General features: G+C 36.1%; 1 protein-coding gene across 6 annotated transcripts in view; it reads left to right on the forward strand.

Moving 5' to 3' along the window:
• Nucleotides 1-24,710, forward strand: part of SNCAIP (synuclein alpha interacting protein) — a 222,024-nt gene that overhangs the window by 149,168 nt on the left and 48,146 nt on the right. The window lies entirely within an intron of this gene.

A 24,710-nucleotide genomic window follows, 5' to 3' on the forward strand; every position in this document is an offset into this window, starting at 1 on the left:
CAAGTGATTGAGGCAGGAACAGCTTTATAAGTTAATTATAATCCTTAAAGTAGTCCCTTAGCATTTCACTTTCACCAGCTTCTATGTATACACAATTTAAAAAGCAACCTTGCCCTGGGCCCGCCTTTAGACTCCATTACTCTTGCTAAGAGAGTCTACAGGAAAAAAATAGAAACAAAACACGTTGCTCCAGTTATAATTAGAGGGTTATTCAATGCTCAGGCCTAGGCATACTAATATTATAAAAATGAAAATACTACCTAAATTACTTTATAGATTTAATACTTTATTGATCAGACTTCCAAAGGGATACTTAATAGGCAAAACAATAGAAAAATCATTTAGAAAGGAACAAAAGATTTGCAATATCAGGGGTGTGTGCAGGGAAATACTAAAATAAAGGAGAAATAGCATTTATGCACTAATGTACAATCATCAAAAGTTCTAGAGAAGACTCAGAAACAATTGATCTCATTAACCCAGTGTTTGGAAAACATAAAGTACTTAGAGAATAATGCCCTATTTAACAAAAACCATTAGGAAAACTGGAAAGCAGTCTAATAAAATTAGGGTTGTGACACATTAAATGCAAAATGGAAACTTGAGCTATTCACAGTCTTAATATTTTTTAAAAGTAGAACAGAAGAAGAAATCAGATATCTTTAACCACCACAACTAGAAGGTGAATTTATTGTCAACTAAAGAGTGTTGAAGTAAGCACAAAAGATAAAAGAGTTCATTTTGATTACATATAATTAAAAAGCTTTGGCATGAAAAAAATTAATGCAAGTTGAATAGGAAGAGAAATGGTCAATTCTGAAAAAAAAAATATTTGCATGAAATGCCTCTAACAAGGGTATCCAGGGAATATAGACAACCAAATAAAGAAGCTATTACCAAAGTTTAGCAGATAATACATGCTTAAAGAATGGTTTTTGAATTAAATCTAGGAGTTAGCGATGGTAAGAAAACAAAGGCACGTTGACAAAAAGCCAATTAAGGGGCAATCCCCTTTGGCATAAGAGTTTACATTCAGAGTAAATGTGTTCATTCACTACATTCCAACGTTCATTCTGGATCTTCTGATGCAGTGTGAGGTTTCTGCAGGCTTCCTTATGGTGCCTTCCTCAAAACAGTTCACTTTCTTGGTATTCTGGGAGTTAGTGAGCTTCTTTTCCTGACATTTCTTCCAAAAAAAATTAAATCTTGGATTTCATGAAAATTATACAGATGTAAGATGATGAACTCCTTATACAGATAATATTCATGCAAAGGAAAGCTCATTAAATATATTTTCATTTCAATCAAATAATGAATTGATCATGGAAGGCTTACTAAATAGAGGGAAAATCTTGGAATTAGGGAATTCTGCCATCTAATCCTTCCTTTGACAGGTACATAGAGTCGCTAGTAGGCTGTGTAACCATGGGCAATCCAGTTAGACTTTCAATGCTCTTGACAACTCTCAAATATTTTTCAGCCTGATCCATGAGAGGAGTTTCCACCCCAGAAAGGTATGTATGTGTGTATATATGCACACAGAGCACAATAACCTCCAGCCCTAACTTCCTGCTTCCTCTGCTCTTGGAGAAGGGTCTGGGCAGAAGGAACTAGCGATGAATATTCTGCCTTCAGGTCACAATGATACCCCGATGCTACAGGCTAGGGGATAGCCCTGGCTACACATGGAGTCTTGCAGTCTTGCTACATGCGGGACCCTCTACATTTATTATTTCTTCTAATGAATATTAAATTTTCATGGGGTATAAGTGTGTTATGGGAAGTCTTCTGTTTTATGAATCCAGGGGAACCTATCTTGTTCTTTACCTTTTCCATTGTTAACCTGGAAGAACCCAGAACCAAATCTTTAATAGGGCAAAGGAGTGAGTGCTCTTATGGCCACCACTCAGTCATGCACGTAGACAACAACCCACCCCAATCTAAGCCCTGAGATTGGAAATGAAGTTTCCTGGAAAAATGAACTGTGGATGGGAATTTCTATTCAAACTAAACAATTTAGGGTCTTATATACCCTTTGGGGAGTAAAGGAAAGGAAGGAAACTGATTGGCTTACATGGACACAGAAGAAGAAAGATTCAGGAGCCAGTAGCCTAAATACAGTGGGAGAAACTTCTAGGACAGAAGGGCATTTAATGTTAGATGACATTAGCTAATTCTATCTAGGTAAGATAAATGGGTACTTGAAGTTTTATTATTCAGTCAAAGACAAAACTACTAATCCTACCTGGAGTGATTCTGGGGTGCTTGCCAGTTTCCTAAAACAAGTTGTCACCATCATCACATGTAGCTTTTGCTATCACCCTCTCTTAAGTCTTCTTTGATTCTAACTAACCAAATCTACCCCAAGATGGACTCAGTATTGACACACATGACACCATCTTACACATGATTTCCTGAAGTATTATCCCCCCTCAGCATTCTTCATTGCAAAATACCCATTTCATTCCCTCCCATACTGCTACATTGCTGTCTTACCTTTCTGCTGGAGGTGTCCATCTCCCACTTTTTCCTTTATGACTTATTCTGCATCGATCGTTCTTTACAGTCCTGCTACCCTGCATGTGAGTGTGTGAAGAGCTAAAAGGGTCTCATTATCTAGTTCTCATCCTTTTTAAAAACTGTCTAATTTGCTCCTTTCCCGTCTTATAAGTCTGAGTTATTCACCACCTCTAATGAGAGCTTACTAATGAATGAGAGCCTCAGATCCATTGGTAAGTTAGGGGAATGTTTCCCCTCGGCTCATGAAGACGTTTTGGAATGAGTGCATGAGAATAATTTGTTCCAAAGTCCATGAAGATCATTGAAGTAAGCATTTTGGAGTGCTTAAAGCAGGATCCCCAACCTAGCCCCCTGAGGCCATCTATTCGGCCCCCACCACACTTCCAGAAGGGGCCGCTCTTTCATTGGTGGTCAATGGGAGGAGCACTGGATGTGGAGGCGCCACAAAGCAGAGCGTCACTCACATACAGCACTACTTCCAGTGACATCATCCTTTGGGTGGCACCTTGTTCTGAGAGTAACTGAACAAGTACGAGGCGCCTCACAAAGGATTATGTGGCTGCACCATGGAAGATGTCAGCATGGTGAGTGGGGATCTGGGGGAGGGGATTCCGCACTGTGTCTACGGCTGCCTGGTATAGAGGTAGCAGTGATGGACTTGTGCAAGGTGGGACAGGCCCATCCCAGCCAGCACTGCAGCCTCCGCTATCCCAGACAGCATATGCAGATGTGTTCATAGTTTTTTATAGTCCAGCCCTCCAAAGATCCGAGGGACAGTGAACTGGTCCCTGTGTAAAAGGTTTGGGGACCCCTGGCTTAAGGCTTGGTCAGACATTGAAGATGCCAGGGTCACCTACTGCATTCCAGAACAGTGCCAGTCTTCCTGATTTTTGTCTTGATAACTCTATAACAGAGTAAAGATAGTGACTTTGTGCAACTCTTTCACTTAAATATTGCAAGTCAAGACATTACCAAGTTGTCTTGGTTTCTCTTTGAAACAAGGACGAATAACTAATGAGTAAATATTCAAGCCTTTAAGTTGTTATCCTCCTGAAATTCTTATGTTTTTTGTTCAGTAGATTCTATAGCTTGTTGATAATTCCTTTGATTTCCTAATGCCTTTCAGACAATGTGTTTTCTTTTTCCTTAAAGAAAATCAAACAACAAAAACCTTCCCACTCCACATTGATGACTTTGTTTAGCTCTAACCACCTGAAAACAAGTACTTCTTTTATTATTTATCTTGCATTGCTATCTGAAAGCATTTGACTTTCTTCTGTTTGGATCATTTGAATATTGACATACTGCCACATCTTGGTTAAAAAAGTGATTGATTTTCTTCCTCTTGAACAAACATCCAGTTTTTCTTTTATCAAATAGGATGCATAAGCTCAGCTTTGCAGAATATGCTTTTTAAGAGTAACAGCATATTTTTGCTTTTCAGTTCTTTCACTTTCAAGTTTTTGCTTTAATTTCATATAACTATGGGCTATTTCATTCTATTCTGATTCAGTCTTAAATATGAAAGGTTTTTTTTAACTTTATATCCTACAAAATTTTGTTGTAGTTCTGATTTCTTTTGGTTTTCTTTCATTTGGCTTCTGTGTATCCTCTCAGTATATACATTACTATTTGTTTCCAATGTTTCTGGGAAATTTTTCTGCGTGATTTCATTTTTTAATTTAATTTAATTTAGTTAATTAATTTAGAATATTTTTACATGGTTACATGATTCATATTCTTTCCCTCCCCTCTACCCTACCCCCTCCTGGAGCCAACAAGCACTTCCACCAGGTTTTATATTTATCATTGTTCAAAACTTATTTTGATATTATTAATATTTGTAATAGAGTCAAAAATCCCCAATCACATCTCCATCAAACCATGTGATCAATCATATATTTTTCTTCTGTGTTTCTACTCCCACAATTCATTCTCTGGTTGTGTGTGGTGTTCTTTCTTATAAGTCTCTCAGAATTGTCTTGGATCATTGCATTGCTGCTAGTAGAGAAGTCCATTATGTTTGATTGTGTATACAATGTTCTCTTGGTTCTGCTCCTTTCATTCTGCATTAATTCCTGGAGTTCTTTCCAGTTTCTGTGTGATTTCCTGAAACTTGGTATTTAGGTTTCTTTTTTCCTAATAATTTCCTGAAAGACCTGTAATATTAGATTATCTCTTACCATTAGATTATCTCATATTTTCATTTTCAATATTCTTAATTTGTAGAGCTACCATGTGTTTTTTATCTTATTTTTGATTAATTTTTTTCCATCATTCTTTTCTGCCTCTTCATTTTGCAGTGTAGTTCAACTCTTCTTTTTCAGAGAATTCTTGGTTATTGAATCTTTGTCTTTTGTTCTAAATTTGATCATCACTTATTCAAGCTTCTGATTCTATCCTCAAGAGCTCTCATTTCTGTTCTTATTCTGTGGACTATTTCAATGAATTCTTTGATAGCTTTTCTGAACCAACCTGAATATTCAAGAAGTTTCCTCACTTTAATCTCATCAGGCCTGTAGAATTTGTAATGTATTCACTATTCTAAAGAAAAATTGACTTAAGTTTTTGGTTCAATAAGTATTTGTCCATTGAGATGTGTAAAAATTAAATTATATCTCTAATAATAAAAATATTATATTTTATGAAGTTTATTAAGGATCATTAGAAGTCAAGGAATAAAGAGGATACAAAATAAAAACCACGTACCCATGGCTGATTAGCCCAATTAAAATCCCCACACTTAGCTTACCACTATACTTGATGCATCATTGCAAAGGAAGAGAGTGTGGGAGGCGTTACTGCCAGTTAAATAGCAATAACATGATGTTGCCAACATGGAGACTCAGAAGAGATTATAGGGAATTCTGGGATATACCAAGGACTTCTGGGGATTGAAGTCTAGGGTTCAAAATCTCCAATTACACAGATGACCCTTTTTTCAATTGTTAATTTCTTCTCTTCATTCAGTTTATGAAATTTTATTTTTCCCAATGACATGTAGAAACAATTTTTGACAACTATTTTCTGACTTTTTTGCAATTCAGATTCTGTTTCTCCCCCAAAGTGATAAATAGTCTGATATAGGTTAATTCCAACACTTCCATGAAATGCATATTTCCATATTTCCCATGTCATGACTGAAGACACATATAATATATAAAATAAAAACTAGTGAGGGAAATAAAGTGAAAGATGGCATGCCTTGATCTGCAATAAGATTCCAACAGTTCCTTCTTTGACTGTAGATTGCACTTTTTTTTAGCCTGAGTCCCTTGGGGTTATCTTAGAACACCATTTTGCTGATAATAATTTAATTCTTCTCAATTGATCTTTTTACAATATTTGGGTTACTTTATACACTTTCCCCGTGATTCTACTCACTTTGCATCAGTTCATTTAAGTCTTTCCAGGTTTTTCTGAACTCATCCTGTTTATCATTTCTCATGAAACAATTTTCTCTAACAAATATATACCTGCAATGTCTTCATTCTTTGCCACTACAAAAAGATCTGCTAAAAATATTTTTGGACAAATATAACCTTTACCCCTCTTTCTGATCTCTCTGGGATATAGACCTAATGGTAGTATTGCTGTCAAAGAATATTCAGTTTTATGGGTATTTGGACATGGTTTCATATTGCTCTCCAGAATGGTTGTATCACTTCTCAACTCTACCAACAGTGTATTAGTGTCTTCATTTTCCCACATGCCCTGCCAACATTTACCATTGTGCTTTTTGGTCATACTAGCTGTTGTGATAGGATTGAGGTGGTATCTCAGAGTTGTTTTAGTTTGCACTTCTCTAATCAATTCTTCATTTCATTTTTATCTATATTTATCAATATCTCTTCTGATCATGGTGGTCTTGATGGTAATATGCTTCTTAACTCAGGCCTTTCTCATCTGAAGCAACAATATGGTTGTGCTCCTCTCCTAACCTTTGCTTTCTGTTTTCTGATTTCTCAGATCACCAGTTAAATGAGATCCATGGTCCTAAGGAAATGAATGTGACCTGTTGGAGAAAGAATACAATAGCTCACCATAGTTGAGCCTTTTTTCTACCTTACTGAGTCTCATTTGGGGAGGGGTATCTTCTTCTCTAAAACTGATTTACCATCAAATTGCTCCCTAGAATGATAAGGAAGAGCGAGGGGAAGCTATTCAAGAAAGGGTTTAGGGAAGGTTCCTTTATGATACTTCTTCACAGATTAGTAGAGTGGCAGCTTTGAGAATCTTTTGAAATTTAATTACCTCCTCTAGCTTTCTCTCACTTTTTATTGCTGGCTTCCTTTTTCCTTCTATGTGGCATGAAAAGCTTGTAATCAGTGCTATACATCTTCAAAATTTTGTCCCTTAAGTTCCATACTTCTTCACATCTGCCCTCTTTCCTCCCTTTCATGCCACAGAGATTCACAGCACTCAGTTTACCCAGAAAGCAGTGCCCACCTTAGGATATTATCATTTGATTATTGATGGCAAAAGTTTATTGCCATGAGGATAGCAGGACCATTCTGGACCAGTACAGATAGAGGCTGAGAGGAAAAAACCAGGGGGGGGGGGGAGGATAACTGGGGAAGAGCTAAACTGTAGGACTCTTCTCATTCAGTCACCTTTCCTTAAGTTAATTTAAGGCTGTAACCATAGAGGCAAGCAAATGGAAAGGTTCTACCTTCCAACTTTTATGTAAAAGATGTTATTACTGGTTTTTTCCCCTTCTTTCTCCTTACCTGCCACATGTCCCCAGTTTTATACTATTTGCTTTTCTACTAAATTCTAGATATGAAACAGGATTCATTATTAAATCAAAGGCCACCAGTTACTATGTGTTATAGAACATTTATTTTAAAATTTAAATTAAGTTTAAAATTAACATTTTGCTAGTTTTGTTGGTTCTTGGGTTCCATTTCCCAAATATAGTTTCAACAGGGATATTTCAAGTTAGTAAAGATAGCAATTAGACAGCATTTCAAATTCTAATAAAGGGATAGTCGTCCAGTTAATAAACACTTATTAAGTGCCTACTGGGTGCTAGGCACTGTGAATACTGAACTAGGTTCAGGAAACCTTAATCCTGGCTGTGCCATTACTATGTGTCCTTGTCACCCAACTTCCTCTAAACATTAATTTCTTTTTCTGCCTGGAGGCTGTGATTATGAGGCTGGGGAAAGGTCATGGCATTTGGAATAGAGCTCCTTACATCAGTTTAAATCTCTAGGACTCCGTTTTACTTATGTGGAAACCGGGATTTTGGGACTACATAATCTATAAAGTTGTAGCTCTAAATCTTATATGTTAAAATGCTTTCAGAGATTAAATCTTGATGCATCTGTAAAAATGTACAGTTGTTATTAATATGCTTCCTTAATAGGGGGATGTTTCAGGGAGTTATTCTTTGAAAGCTTCATTTGGAGTTCCTTAATAAGCAAAAAATGTCATTCTATTTTTTCTTTCTTTTTTTTAAAAGCAAGTTGCCTAGTGAATAAAGAACTGGCGTTGTTGCCAGAAAGACCTCGGACCACGTGGCTCTTGGCAAGTCACTTACCCTTTCAGTGCTCTCAGGTACCTCTAAGACTATACGTCACAGTAAAGATACTAACTAGCATTGGTGAAATGGCTTTCCTTTCCCTGCTGTTCCTTTTCCAATGAAATCACATCTAGTTCTTACCCTCTGTTTTCAATTTTATGGTTATTCCTTGCAACTGAAGATAACTGTTTCTTCAATACCTTAAGACTAAGCTGAGGCTCATTCATTTGTTCTGATCTTCATTTTCTTTTGCTCGATTCATAGTTGCACCTGCATTGCTCTCTGGCCAGCCAGCCTGATTTATAAATATGTTTGACACAGACATATTGGCATTGTTGCTCTGTTGGCAAGACAAGACGAAGAGTAGAAGCTGCAAGCCAATGTCTGCTTTTCATTAAGGTCTTTCTCTTCCAAAGAGCTTATGTTCATACTTTTAAAAGAACACAAATTATAATTTCTCTGAGGCTAGTGAAAATTTTCATTCTTAACTCACTCCCAAAGCCAGCTTCCCTTACCATCCTACCATCCATGCCACAACAAGGGGTAGCAACCTTGTCCTTCTTATGGTTCAAATGGTATTAAAACTTCAAAAAATGCCCACAGCTTCAGTTACAAGTCAGCAGTCTTTTATCTGATGTCAGTAATGCCAGAACTATGTCAGCTACAAAGGAAGTAATTTTTTCTCCCATTCTGCAGCTAATTTTACATTTTATATTGTATATATGTTATACAATAAAAATAAAATATAAAATTAGCTGCAGAATGGGAGAAAAAGCAACCATAGCAAAAGGACTCAGAGCAAATATGAGACTTAATTCACTCAAGTGAACTTGTCAGTATCAGAAAATTAGAATTGGGGAGATAGTGAATTCAAGAATGGTGGGGTAAGGCAGTAATTTATCTGAGTGTGTCTAGGTTCCTGTACAAATAACTTATTCTGAAATGGCTGAAAAAAACAAATGTTATGGGTAAAACAAGTTTCTAAGTAAGACAACATAAAAGATTGACAAGAAAGGTATCTCTCACTGAGAAGAAAGTGGAACAGATTTTAGCATAAGCATAGCCCCTGGCCTCTGAAAAAACCAGAAGCAGACCTCTCAGTCCACAATGGAGTATGGAGAATCATTAGCACACTAAAATGTGGGGATACTGGTCCAAGGTAGAAAAGAGTACATGTGGTTGCTTATAGACCAGAGCACAAAACAGGAGAGAAGTGACCACACCTTTCCTTAGATCATATCAGCTTAGAAAAACTAAAAACTTACAAATCCTCCAGAATAAGCTCTGAAAAGAGCAACATGAAAATCTGATGGCTGGGATGCCCTCTACTCCAAGAGCAGAGCCCATTTTAAAGTCAAGAAATAGACTAGAAAATTAGAGCCCCCACCCAAAAAAAAAGGAAAAACAAACAAACAAACAAACAAACAAAAAATAACCTGATTACAATACTAAAAAGGCTACTCAAAGAAAAGTACAGATTGATGCCAGGCCCAAAAAGAATTCCTCAAAGAGCTTGAAAAGTGTTTCGAAAATCAAATAAGAAAAGTACAAAAAATGGGGAAAGAAATGAGAATGTTGCAAGAGAATCATAAAAAAAGAACAACAGCTTGGTAAAGGAAGCACAAAAAATGGAAAAATATATTCAAAAATTCATTGAAGAAAACAACTATTTAAACAAGTAGAATTGGCCAAATGGAAAAGAAAGTACAAAAATTCAATGAAAAATTAATGCATTAAAAATTCAAATTGGGTAAATAGAAGGTAATGTCTCTAACAAAAGTATGAATTTTTAAAAATGTAATATATCTCCTTGGGAAAACAAATGACCTGGAAAATGAGCCTAGAAGATATAATCAAGAACTTTTGGATGACCTGAAAGTCATGATTTTTTTTAAAAAACAACCTATTCATTGTATTTCAGGAACTTATCAAAGAAACATGTCCTGATATGGTAGAACCAGAAGATAAAATACAAATTAAAAGAATCCATTGATCACCTCTGTGAAAAGATTCTAAAATGAAAACCCCCAGGAAATACTATAGCCAAATTCTAGCACTTCCAAGTCAAAAAGAAAATATTAGAAGCAGGAAGAAAAAATCAATTCAAATATTGTCAAGCCACAGTCAGGATCACACATGATTTAGCAGCTTCTATTATAAAGGATCAAAGAGCTTAAAATATGATATTCTGGAGGTAAAGGAGATTAGATTACAATCAAGAGTTATCTACTCATTGAAACGGAGTATAATCCTTTTGGGGGGAAAATGGATATTTAATGAAATACAGGATATAGAATAAACCCACATAAATCATCAGTATTTCTATATGTTACCAGCAAAGTACAGCAACAAAAGATAGAAAAATTGTATTTAAATTCATTGTAGACAATATAAAATGCATGGAAGTCTACCTACCAAAACAAACCCAGGAACTATATAAACGCATTTACACAACACTTTTCACACAAATAAAGATATAAGCAATTGGAAAAATACTAATTGCTCATGGGTAGACTGAGACAATATGATAAAAATGAGAGTTCTGCCTCAATTAATTTACTTATTCAGTGCTATGCCAAACTACCAAAAATTATTTTATATAATTAGGAAAAAATAATCAAATTCAATTAGAAGAACAATAGGTTAAGAATATCAGAGGAATTAATGGAAAAAATGTGAAAGTAGGCAGCCTAACTGTACCAGATCTCAAACCATGTTATAATGTGATATATGTATATATATATATATATGTATCACATTATATATATATATATATATAATGTGATACTCATCAAAAGAATATGGTATTGGATAAGAATATAATGGTGGATCAGGGGAATAGATTAGGTACCCAAAACACAGTAGTAATTGACCATGGTAATCTAGGGTTAGATAAATCCCAAAGATACCAAATTTTGGGATAAGTACTCACTATTTGACAAAAACTTCTGGGAAAATTAGAAAATGGTTTGGCAGTAACTAGGTATACAACAACATCTCACACTATATTCCAAAATAAGGTCAAAATGGGTACATGTTTTAGTTTCTCTGTCAGATCAATGGATAAGGGAAGAAATAATGACCAAACAAGAGATGGAGAACATTAAGAGATGTAAAGTGGATGGTTTTGATTATATTAAATTTTTATAAGGTATGGAAAAATAAAACCAATGCAGTCAAGATGAAAAGGAAAGCAGAGAGCTGGGGGTAAAAGTTTTACAGTAAGTGTCTCTCATTTCTCAGAAACATATAGAAATGAGTCAAATATACAAAAATACAAGTCATTCCCCCAATTGAAAAATGGTCAAAAGATATGAACAGATAGTTTTCAGATGAAGAAATCAAAATGATCTATAGTCATATGAAAAAAATGACTATTGATTAGAGAAATGCAAATTGAAACATCTCACACCTCAGATTGCTGATATGACAGAAAAGGAAAATGATAAATGTTGAAGGGGATGTGGAAAAATTGGGACACTAATGCACTTTTGGTAGAGATGTGAATTGATCCATCCATTCAGGAATACAATTTTGAACAATACCCAAAGGGCTATAAAACTGTGCATACTATTTCACCCAGCAATACCACTACTAGGTTTGTATCCCAAAGAGATTAAAAGGAGGAAAGACCTATTTGTACAAAATACTTATAGTAACTCTTTTTGTTTGGTAAATAATTGAAAATTGAAAATTAGGGAATCAGGTTGAACAAGATTGTGATGGAATACTGTTGTGCCATAAGAAATGATGAACAGGACAATTTTAGAAGAACCCCTAAAAGACTTAAATGAAGTAAAGCGAAGTGAGCAGAACACTGAACCAAGTAACAGCAATACTGTACAATGATCAAATGTGAATGACTATTATTTTTGGCAATACAATGATTCAAGTCAATTCCAAATGACTCATGATGAAAAATGCTATCCCCCTCCCAAGAAGTAACTGAGAGAATATCAATGCAAATGGAAGCATCCTCTTTTTTCATTTTCTTTATTTTTTATGGTTTTCTTTTTTGGTCCCTGCATTCTTTCACAATACAACTAATATGAAAATATATTTTGCATAATGGAGGATATATAACCTAGATCAAATTGCTTATTTACCATGTTAGGGAGGGTTGAAGGGATAAAGGGAGGGGAAGAATTTAGAACTCAAAAATTTTTAAAAAGAAATATTATAAATGTTTTTTTGTGTAATTGAGAAAAATAAAATATAATTGAAAGAAAAAAAGAGGCATTTGGAGAGACTTCTTGTAGGTGGGCTTTTAGCTGAAGCTTGAAGGAAGCCAGGGCAGGTAGGAGATGGAGGTGAGAAGAGAGAGAATCTTAATGACTTTACCTATAATAACAAAAATATCGACATAAAATACATTCCCAACAACTGGAGAAGGGCAAAAAAGCAGTAAGATTCCACATATTTTTAGGTGACAGAATAAAAAGAGACATTAAGGAACAGTGAGAAAAGTACTAGATTTGAAATTAGACAACTGAGCCACAAGTCTTGGCTTTTATTCTTTACTTGTATGATCTCTGGCAGATCACTTGATTTCTGGAACACTGTTTCCTCATATGTAAAATACCCAAGTACTATGTTTTATTAAAAGTTATTTTAAGGTATAAAAATCTCATTTTCAAAATACTTCATCTTTTATGGTGGGATATTATTCAGATGGAGAGCCATTTTTTAAAATTTTATTTTCAAGGGAAACTAGGTGATATAGTGGAGAGAGTGCCAGCCTGAAGTCAGGAAAACTCATCTTGAGTTCAAATCTGGTCTCAGATTCTTACTAGCTGTGGAAACTGGGGAAGTCACTTAAGCCTATTTGACTCAGTTTCCTCATCTGTAAAGTGAGCTAGAGAAGGAAATAGCAAACCATTCTAATATCTTTGTGAAGAAAACCTCAAATGGGCTAAAAAAGAGTTAAATACATCTGAAGCAACTGAACAAAACATTTCTCATATATATATATATATATATATATACATATATATATATATATACATATATATACTTATTAATTACTATTGTTCCTTCCCATCAGTCACTGAGAGGTAAAGATTTTCTTGACCTAATTCAGATAAGCCTTTTCCTTTGTCAATTAGGCAATTGTTGTGATGAGGTCATTGGTTAATATCATCTAGATAAAATTTGAGTCAGTGATGAATAAAATATCTCCCATACTACTCCCTACTCTCCTTCTCTTCTCTTGCTATCGCTTCAGGATTTTCTCATCTGTTGGTCCCTGAAATCTATGGGAGCCGAGAAAGGAAGTAAATACAAGTAATGATCGCCCAGGGCATTCCTACTCTTCAAAATTCTTCTAAAGGAGTTTTTATTTCATTTCAGTCATAACCACCATCCAGTTTTCTCCCCTAACAAAACCAAAATGGGCAACTGAGTCTGAGCCCTCATCTTCAATTTTTTAGATCCTAGAATAAGGAAAAGTGGAATGAGTTGGAGGGGCTGAAGGGAAGATTCATGTCGATTTTCCTTTTCCACAAGACTATTAATACAGATTTTCCTTTCCTGCCTGGCCCAATTCCCTGGATACTTGGAGCCCAAGTTATTTCCAATTTGGGGTTACTCTCCAGTTAGTGGTCCTAAGCCTATCTATTTCTCCTTGGCTCCATAGTCGCCTTCCTGTTGCCAGGCACAGATATAAGTCATTTATCACGGCTTCCTTCAGTCTGGGGTGTTTGCATTTATGAAAACTTGAACAACCTGGAACTCACCATGAAAACTTCCATGAACTTCTCTTACACTCAAGAGTGTGAATGGAATGAAATATACAAGACTTAGAACAAAAACATTCCCAAGAACTTGGATTCCCAAATGGTTCTCCTAGCAGAGGTTAAAGACATGTCGCTGTCTGTTCTAACATGGAAATGATAGATTGCTCAGCCTTCTGCCTCGGCTTGGGATAGGCATTCTGCATAGAGCTTTTTTAGGTTTGTTTGTGGGAGAAACCCAAATTTGCTTGATATTAAAGAAAAATAACTTGGAAGGCTCTTTTTTCCCTTTGATTTCAAAGCTAGTTTTCAACTAAAAAAGGCCAGATTTCACATTAGGATTCTAATATAAACAAATGACAGCAAAGAATGAACATGTTTGGCAGCCACCACTGGCATGGAGGCTTGCAAGTCAGACCTGTACTTATGGTAGCAAACTGTACATTATCTTCATGAGGAAATATTTTATCAGTCCCAGGAGCCAGATAATTGTCCTCTGTCAGCAATTAACGTCTCTCCTAGTTCCAAAGAATGGCTGATGTTCCAACATGAGTCGAATAGAATAAAATATGTATTTGTATGCAAAATATGCAAAGGAGGGAAGATTTTAGGAGCCGTGTAAACATGACACGTATGATTATCCTCGAGATATGCTTAACGTCTTATGTGTTCCACAAATATTCAGTAGTTTGCTAATCATGGCTTTGCTTTGTGGTGTAATGGGTCAGGAGAACTGAATCCAAGTGGTGACTCCACTGAATAATAGCGTTGGGAACTTGGGGAAGTCTAAATTTCAATCTACTTCTCTACCGAGTGGAATAACGAATGCCGGATCTATTTGTTTCAAGGATTAAGTAAGATCACAATTATGGAAAACTTTGCAAACTTTGAAGTGCTAGACTAATGGGAATCATTCGCATTTATTTAGTTCAGCACTCAGATTTAAGTCATTAACTTTTTAAACACGCCCAGCCCTCATCCTATGTGTTGAGTGCCTATTTGCGGAGTATTTTTAACCTGGATATATCCTTTCCTGAAACCAATCCTCATAGGCTTTGTCCTAAATGGGCACCAAAACGAGATTATTGCTGCATCTTTGGTCCACCATAGCCGTTGTCTTTCATTTTAATCAACTGTAAGAGAGAAAAGTTATCTGAGATCGTTTGGGGACAGGATGGGGAAGGGAAGAGATGAGAAATAAATGTTTAACTGAATAGGTGTGCCAACTTTTAAAATATAAAATAATTTCAGAGAGAATACAGGCTGAGACCTAATTTATTGGACAAATACACTTGGGTCAGGCATTACTAAAATCATATCTTTTATATGCAAAATATTATGGGAGGCACTCTCGGGGCCACAGTAATAAAATGCAGTTTCCGTCCTCAAGGACCTTAGATTAGTCCACTAAAATATATAATTTTATTTTCCAACACATTTGTGACTGTTTTGTTAATGTATTGTTTCTAAAAATAATTTAGGATTTCTAAGAAAATTTCTTGGAAGATTTCTGGCAAGGATTCATTGGTCTTCTGTTAATATAGCTACTAAACAATGTACTAGTATTATATGAGTTGGATAAATAAAAAGTATAGCAGAATCTGAAGTTAAAAAGTAAAGATCAAGTTTTCTTTAAGTTTAGCTTGAATTTTATCTAAACGTTAGCCCTTAGTTTGTTCAGTCTTTGCCCCTTTAAGAGAAATCCACACGTTAGGGTTTGAGAGCTCTGTTTTGGTTGGGATAGGGAGCATTTGTAAAGAAGCAAGTCCCAGTGCTAGAGTTTCGTGTGGCTCCCCAGTGCTGCGGGTGTGAGTTTCTCTCCAGTCTAATTTCATTGCCCCGGTGGATGACCTTTATTATAACAACAAGGAAAAGAAGCGACAAACCTGAGCACCCTTACAAAGATGGATGTTGATAAAAGCCTGTTTTAATATCACTAACCACTGGGGGTTTTTCTCATCAAGCCAAAGGGCAGAATAGGAAGAATCTTTGCTTTTTAGCCTCAGACAGCGATAATAGATTTGTGGATAAAGAGAGTGACAACAAAATCAAAATGTTGATGCTTCTTTTGCGATGTCTAGCCCCTTCTAGAGCAGGAATTATTTTCATAAGGCACAGACAGAATCCATTTCCATGGAGCGTTCTTAATGGTTCCTGTCAGAACAGAATAGCTGGGAAACATATGGTATCCATTTCCCTGTATCACTTGGAAAAAATTTCACATGTAAATAAAACCAACATAAAAGTGTAGCCCTTTGAACCCAGGATCTTATACAATACATAAATATATTGGTACAATGTGCTCTTTGTGTTGACCCACTGAGTTACGTGCTTTTAAATTTTTTTTTATTACATCCTGAGATGCACATTTTCAAGAATTTCCAAAGACATGAAAGCAGTTAGAAGTATTTGTTATAAAACTTTAAGTGAAATGCAAACATTACCAATGTATCTGAGCACGCTTTTCCCTATAGAAAAAGGGGTGTATAAACTGTCTCTAAATTACAGGCCTCTTTGAATGCTGTGACTTAAATGATACGAGAAAGCATTAAACCGCGAAAACACACCAGATTTTAGTGCAGGAGAGCTGGGTTCAAATTGCAGCTCTGTTGCTTCTTATCTCTATGTTCTAAGGCAAATAACTTCCTTTCCCTCAGCCTTCTTGGTCTCTCCTTTTCTTTTCTCTGGGTTTTTGTGATTTTATTTCCTCCTACTTTTCCTCCTCCCTTTCTTAACTATTCTTCAGTCTCCTTTGCTGGCTCATCATCCAGATCATTCTGACTAACTCCGAGGTTACCCGAAGGCTCTTCCTTGGGCTCTCTTCTTTCTCTGCACTCCCAAATCACAACTGCTCATTGAACTCTCCAAACTGGAAGCCTCACAGACATCTCGAACTCAGCATGTCTAAAACACAACTAATGATCTTTTTAATTTTCAATTATTGTGAGCAGGTTTTTTAAATGTACATAATAAACTCAACATAGTACTTTTAAAAACGCTCTTGCTTGTCTGCGTTTCCCTCTGAAATTCCTTTTGTTCTCGTCTGTGTATTTTAAATCTGCTTCAGTAACAGTTTTCTATTTGATTCCCTCCCTTTTCTGGGCAATATTGTTGCTAACTCTCCCCACACATCCAATGCCCCCCATTCCATCAAAAACACAATAAAAATAAAAAACAACAACGTACATTTGCCTTGTCAGAGAGCGTATCTCATTCTGTATTTTGGATCCATCACCAGAATTCAATAGCATTAGATAGAGTGAGGAACTTGGAGTTGAGAAGGCCAAAGTTCAAATTCTGATTCATATACCACTTGTATAACCCCCTAGGCAAGACCCTTTCTCAGCCTCAGTTTTCTCATCTGTAAAATAGGGTCAATAATAGTATCTACATTCCAGAGTTTTCATGTGGATCAAATGAAATAACTTATATAAAGTTCTTTGTATACCTGAAAATGTAAGTGCTAGTTATTATTGAATAATGATAAATATATTATTATTTTATTTATTTCTACATAAATATATATTTCATTATTATTATTAAAAATAGAACCCCAAATAAAAACCACTTTTATTTTAAACTTCTCTGTTTCTTTCTAGAGAAATTCTTCTAATTTCTGATTTGCAGTCTCCTCATTTTTGATTCATTCTTTTCCCTCATCTCCAATATTCAATCAGTAGCTAAATAATATTTTTTTCTTAATTCCAGTGGAAAGGAAATATGAAACAAGTTTTGGACTTTCTGCCACTCAGGTGGAACAAATGGCAGTTGAAATGTTAAGAGAGAAGATATTGACAAGAATGACAGTTCTTGGTGGGAGGAGGGGAACTTGGAGAGTGACAGTTGGGTCTTGTGAGGCTTTTTTTCCTGGCCCTCAGATAGGAAAGAGCACTCTACGTCACTGGATAGAAGTACCTCTATTCCTGGATCTTTCTCAACTATGTGCTGGATTCCTGTGATCACATCATTGAACAAAAGGATTTAAGGGGAGCAGTGTGAACTGTAAGGCTGGTTTTTTAGTGGTGTCAGCCCAAAGAGACAGGCCCAACCAGCTCTGGAAGTCAGAACTTTTCTTCCTCTTGCTGTCTACTGCTAAGACTTTGAGGTTAAGAAAATTAGCACGGATTAGCATAGACAGGAATAAAAGAAACCCCCCACCAGCCTGTGAGGCCTGGCCTCAGCTCAAAAGCTGAGACTCAAACCTAATCTAGATAAATCCCGATTCCCTCTTCCCTGATACCTCCCCAATCTAAACTTATTATTAAAATTCATCTTTATTTAAATAACCGCAGTCAGATAAGAGGACTCTCATTTCAGGGGAACATAGAGGGAGCTGAACCTCAGGACAGCCATTCAACCATAAATGGTACTTATCAGACCCCTGCTGGGCGACCTTGGTCTGGGGAGAGGATTGTCCCTCAGGAGGGTCCGTGCTTACCTGCTCTGGAGTATCTTCAACATCAATCCATAGAGAAGACGTCCCCTCAGTCTATCATAGGTAGCCCATTTCTCAGGAACCCCAATTTTCAAAGATAGCCTCTAGGCAGATGGCATCTCTCTCCTTTTACCTCACCGGCAACCATATTCCCTCTGTCCCTTCAACCCCTCCATTCCCTGTTACAAAACCTTCCCTATCCCCTGTACCTCTTCTGTCCTCTACAATCCCTTTAACTTTACATCCCCCAAGGTCCTTCTTGTACATCCCATTTTCATTTCTCACACCTTTGCCCCCTTAGTTCAGGTCCTCATCACCTCTCATCTTGGACTATTGGAATGATCTAATCGGTTTCCCCATTTCAAATCTCCCTATTTTCCATATAGTGGCTGAACTTATTTTGTTTTAATTTTTTTCCTTCTTCATAATGAATATAGTCACATATGAGTATATCAGTCTACAAAGAAAAAAACAAAAAAGGATTATGTAAGAAATAGTTTATTATGTTTATTCTCCCTGAATCCAGGTCCTTTCTGGCTTTATCCACTCTGCTGTGTAGCTGCCCCTTTAGCACTGTAGTTTCAACACTGCCCTCCCTGCTTGTATTTTTCCCTTTCTGAACGTCATTTTTCTTTTTTCATTTTTAATAAACCATTGATGGGGGGTCAGGACCAAAATGACAGAGAAGATACACAGACCCGTCCGATCTCTACCAAACTGCCTGTAATGCCTCAGAATGAATTGTGGAGCAGCAAAACCCACAGAAAGACAAAGCACCAAAACAACTCAGAAAGTAAACACAAGGGATCCAGTACAACCTGGGAACACAAAGCAGGTGCCAGAGCAGGTCCCAGCGCTGCAGTGGATTCTGGGAACAGCTGAAGCAGCAGCAAATATTTCTGGATTCTCCATCACAGATAATAAAGAGGATTGGACAGTTGCTCAGAAAGATAGTCCAGAGGCGCCCTTGCTGATTCTGGGTGCAAGATTCTTCTTGTCCTGCCTACATGCAGATACAGTCAGAAAGGGGAGGAGGAGACCCTCAACACTGCTTCAGGGTGGAAAAGAGCACATTTTGTTACCCTTAGACCAAAGCACAGACTGGAGACTATTAAACATGTTCTCTTTTTATAACACCACCTTGAAAACACTGAAAGCCGATAGATTCCCAGAGGCAGCTCTGAAGGCAGCTGCACAAAGCTGACTTAGAAAAGTGCTCCCCTGAGTTCATTGACAGACTCCCAACTTTAATGTGTTTAAAAATTTAAAAAGTGAAAAAGACTAGAAAATGAGTAAACAACAACAACCTTAGAAATGGGATTTGATGTCAGGGAAGATCAAAATACAGACTGAGAAGAAGACAACTCAGTTGATAATGCCCCAACCAACACTCTACACCAGCAACAAATACCATCACTAGGTTGGTGTCCCAAAGAGATAAAAAAACAAAATATGTACTAAAATGTTTAAAGCAGCTCCTTTTGTCAGAGCAAAGAACTGGAAAATGAGGGGATGCCCATCAATTGGGGAATGGCTGAGTAAGTTATAGTGTATGATTGTAATGGAATACTATTGTGCTCTAAGGAATGACAAGTAAGAAAAGCTCAGAAAAAACTGGAAAGACTTTGAAATGAAACAGAGTTAAATAAGTGGAACCAGTAGAACATTGTGCACGACCACAGAAATACTGTACAATGAACAACGATGACTAACTTGGTTAATCTTAGTAATGCAGTGATCCAAAACTATCCCAAAGGACTCCTGATAAAAAATGTTATTTGCTTCCAGAGAAAAATAATTAATTGCTGCTGAATAAAGAATAAACAAACTTTTTCACTATTTCTTAGTTTTTTTTTTAATTTTAAAAGTATTCATATGAGAACATGTTTTACATGATTGCACATGAAAAATCTATATGAGATTACTGACCATCTCGTGGGGAGGGAAGAGAGAGGGAAGAAGAATAAAATTCAAGACTCACTATTCTTGAAAATGTTGGAATCTCTTTTTTACATATAATTGGGAGAAAATATAATTGAAAATAATAATAATCCATTTGATAATTTTTTCTTCCTTTTCCTTTTTAATGTGAATATCGCTATCCCCCCAAGTTCTGCAACTCTTCCCCAAAACAGAAACATGAAATTTCTTCCTTATAAAATTAATCATACATAAATACAAAACAAATTCATCCTTTGACTGAATAGGTATGTTTCATTTTGTATTTCTAATTCATCATCTCTGTGCCAAATGGAAAGCATCAGTCTCTTGGAGTTGGTTTTGGAGTTTTTGCTTTGATCATAGTTCTTAAGTCTTTCCTGGTTTGTTTGGTTTTTTTTTTTACAATGTTATAATTCTATAAACTGTTTTAGTTCTCACTTGATTAGGCATGAAGTCATACGAGTCCACCCAAGGTTCTCTGAATCACGTCTTTTTGAATGACAAACTTAGAATAATTTAGAAATTGCCATTTCTAAATGCAAAGTGATTCCATTTCATCTATATGTCATTATTTCTTAAGATGGCTCTGGTTGAAAAGCATTCCCTTCTCTTCTAAAACTTTGACACACATAAAAAAGGGGATGCTATAAATATTTTCCTACATGTGAGGCCTTTCACTCCTTCTTTGACTCTCTTAAGGATATAGCCAATTGGGGGATTGCTAGGTGACTTATATGGTTCCAAGATTGGCTGGACCACTTCATAGTACATTAATGTGCCTCCCTCCTCCCACAGCCCTCCCAATAACCCTTATTTTCATTGTTTGTCATCTTTGCCAGTGTGTTTGGTGTGAGGTCTTATTTAGCATTTTTATTTAGCATTTTTTGGGATTTTTATTTGGTGTTTATTTAGCATTCTTAATTAGCATTTTCTTATAGTTAGTGAATTGGTGCATTTTTCATATGATTATTGATAGTTTTCGTCTCTTGAGAATCATCTGTTCGTATTCATTTGAGTGAGTGACATGTTCCTTATTTGTATCAATTACTGATACATTTTGGGTATAAAACCTCTACTGGAGAAAGTTTCTGCAATGGTTTTCCCCACAGAACTGTTTCCCTTGGCTTCGAACTGCACTGATTTTTTAATACAGAAATATTTCAAATTTATGTAATCAAAATTGTCCATATTATCGCCCATGGTCCTATTCCTTAAGCATTCTTTCCCTATTTACATTTGCAAAATTTATCTCTGCCATGCTCTTCTAATTTGTTTATGATGTGAAATTTTATAGAATAGACATTGCATTCATTTGTCATTGTTGTGGTACACAGTGTGAAATGTTGTCCTAACCTTAATTTCTTCCAGATTGTTTTCCACTTTCCCAGAACTTTTTGTTAAATACAGAATCCTTCCCTCAATATAATTGAGATGCTTGGGTTTATAGAAAAATATGATACCATATTTAATTGTTTCTCGGTCTTGTGTACCTTATTTATCCTACTGATCAGCTTTTATATTTTCTTTTTAAGGATAAAGATAGGAACAAGATGGGTTTATAAATTCTAGTTTTATAAGAAATCCTGGAGGAGAAAACTTCCTTTCTCAAAGCAGATTGGCACCTTCTCTGGGATTTAAAATCTTAAAGAGTTGCTTGAGAAGTTAAGTGATTTGCCTAGGGTCACATAACCAGCATGTTCCAGAGGTGGGAATTGAAACCAGGTTTTCCTAGCTCTTACATCAGCATTCCGTCCATTAAGTTATTATACATTATCTCAAATCAATTGTTAAGTAGTAAAGTGGTTTGGATGATGCTGCTTTAGTCTGCTGTTTGGGGGACCCTTTCCTTTCCACTTTTTGAACTTATTTCCCTCAAAATTTGGATTATGTCCCTTCAAATTAATTTTGCTGTTTTTTCCAATTTGATAAAACAACAATGCCTGACACTTAATAAATAAATATTTGTTGACTTGGCTTGAAATTTAATTGTGATCGCATGAAACCGATAACTTAATGTAAAAATTATTATAATACTTATTTTATTGGCATGACCCCCATCATGAGCAATTAACATGATTATTGCTTTGTATGAGAGTTTGAGATATGGTTCTTCTAAGCCCCCTTTCTCCTTTTTTCCCATTAATTTCTTGGTATTCTTTTTTCATTAATTGTTTTTCATTCATTTCTTTCTGATTCTTGACCTTTTTTTTTTCTCCCTGAAATTTTGTTTTAGACTTAAATTGGTTCAGGAGTGAGAGGAAAGTAAACAGAGATAACAACCATAGAAAATAAAAAAAATTCCCTAGAACTTGAAAAGAGGAAAGATATAGAAATGAAACAGAGGAGCCTAGTGAAAGTTTTTTAAAGGATGGGGAAAGGTTTGAGGATGTTTGTAGGCAATAGAGAATGAAGTTATGAAGATTTGAAGAGATCCCAAACGCAATAAAAAGTACTGTATCCAAGAGGTAAATCTTGGGGACAAAGTGAGTAATTCCAAAATATCTACAAGCACATTCGCAGAAGAAGAAAATGACTTGACCTTAAAAACTCTTAAGGAAAACTGGAAGAAATGAAATTAGGGGGAATTTAACTGAAATAATAGCTGTTGAGGGAATAATTAGGAGAATTCAAAAGTAAGGACAATAGAATACATTACCATAATGATTATTCAGTTCTATTTATTTATGTTATTATATATATATATATATAATTCTCCACATAAACATACATGTGTATACATAGAGTAAATGTGAGGAATCTAAAAAGAGAAGGTATTAGTAGGTGGGGCTGGGGAAAGGTCTGCACATACAAGATGGGTTTTGTGCTGAGTCTTCAAAGAAGCCAGAGAACTGAACAGGTAAAGGTGAGGAAGCACATCATTCCAGGCATGAGAGACAGGCAGTGCACGAAACCCAGAGATGAGGGATGGGCTGTCTTAATAGAGGAGTTGTCAGTGATTTAATCATACAATTCATGGAGGGGAAAAGTTATGACTATGAATGTAAGAAGGGAGCAGGTTCTCAAGAACTCTACATCCCACAAGATTTACATTTGATTTAAGAAGGTAATAGGGAGCTACCACAACTCACCAAGCAGCAAATCTATACCTTAGAAAAATCACTTTGGCAGGCGAGTGGAGAATATATTGCAGGGGGAGAGATTTTGAGGCTGGAGGCCATGTAATAAACTGTTACAATACCTGAGTTGAAAAGTGATGAGGGACCGAACTAAGATTGTTACTATATGAACAGAGAGAAGGCATGAAAAGGGGGAAAAAAGACATACGAAAGATGGAAAGGAAGAAATGACAGGACTTGGCATGAATTAAGAGTATGGGATGAGAATAAGAATTGGGAACGACCTAATGTTTTAAGATTATGGTGCTCTCAATAGTAACAGGGACGTTTGAGAGGAGAATTTGAGCAGAGCTAATGAATTTTGTTTGGACGTGCTGCGTTTGAGATGCCTATTGGACATATATTTTCAGATATCCAAGTGGTACGTGAAGATGTATGACTAGCTCAGTGGAGAATCTGGGTCTCTCCTTCTCTCTAAATTTGGTCATCTGCAGAGTAATGATATCAAATGCATATTAACACAATGATCAGTCGTGACTCCAGAAGACAAATGACAGATAGCATGCCTCTAATCCCTTGACAGAGAGGTAATAGACTATCAATTTAGAATGAAACATACATATTCAGACATGACCAATATATAAATTGTCTCCTATTTCTTTTATTTGTAAGAATGGAAGATGTTCCCCCTGACCCCCGGGGAGTAAAAGAAGTAGTAGGAATAGTGATCCCCAAAAAGGAAAAGAAAAAAGTGAGCCGGTGAAACATTTAAAAATTATACAGAAGAGTACAGGAAGAATTTCTCAGGGATCTCCAGATTAAGATTAGCCTTGGCACTAGTGTATTCAATTTATTATATACTTTTTTTTAAAAAGATGAATTTCAGTTTCAAAACTGATCCATTTTGTCTTATCTTTTTATATGGAAACATTCATGTTTATTGATGTTTGTAATTTGGAATAACTTAGAATTAAAATCCTTGAAGAAAAAGAAGAATGAAACTCTCGTTGGTTTTGTATAAAGGAATGATGCTAAATTATTTATCAGTCAGCAAAGTTGAAGAGGCCCCATGGCAGAATAGTACTCTGCTGGGCATCTTTTTCCCATCATTTTTCCCTCCTGGCCCAGTAGTCTAGGCTTCCTCTGAACCATTTCTAGAATCTCTACTTGAACAATGAGTGTATACTGCTGCCCAGTGTAGTGGTGGCAGTGATGGGTCTGTGCAAGGTGGGACAGGCCCATCCCAGCCAGCGCTGCAGCCTCCGCTATCCCAGACAGTGTATACAGATTTGTTCATAGTTTTTTTTTTTTTTTTATAGTCTGGCCCTCCAAGGTCTGAACTGGCCCCCTGGGTAAAAAGTGTGGGGGGCCCTGCTTTAGAGTGTTCCCAAATTAGATTATACATTTTAGGACCACAATAGATTATCTTCTAATTCTATCATTCATATCCTGCATCCAGTACTTCCTCTGCCCACTGT

The sequence above is a fragment of the Monodelphis domestica genome, chromosome 7, assembly GCF_027887165.1.
Source record: "Monodelphis domestica isolate mMonDom1 chromosome 7, mMonDom1.pri, whole genome shotgun sequence".
In the NCBI taxonomy this organism is placed as follows: Eukaryota; Metazoa; Chordata; class Mammalia; order Didelphimorphia; family Didelphidae; genus Monodelphis; species Monodelphis domestica.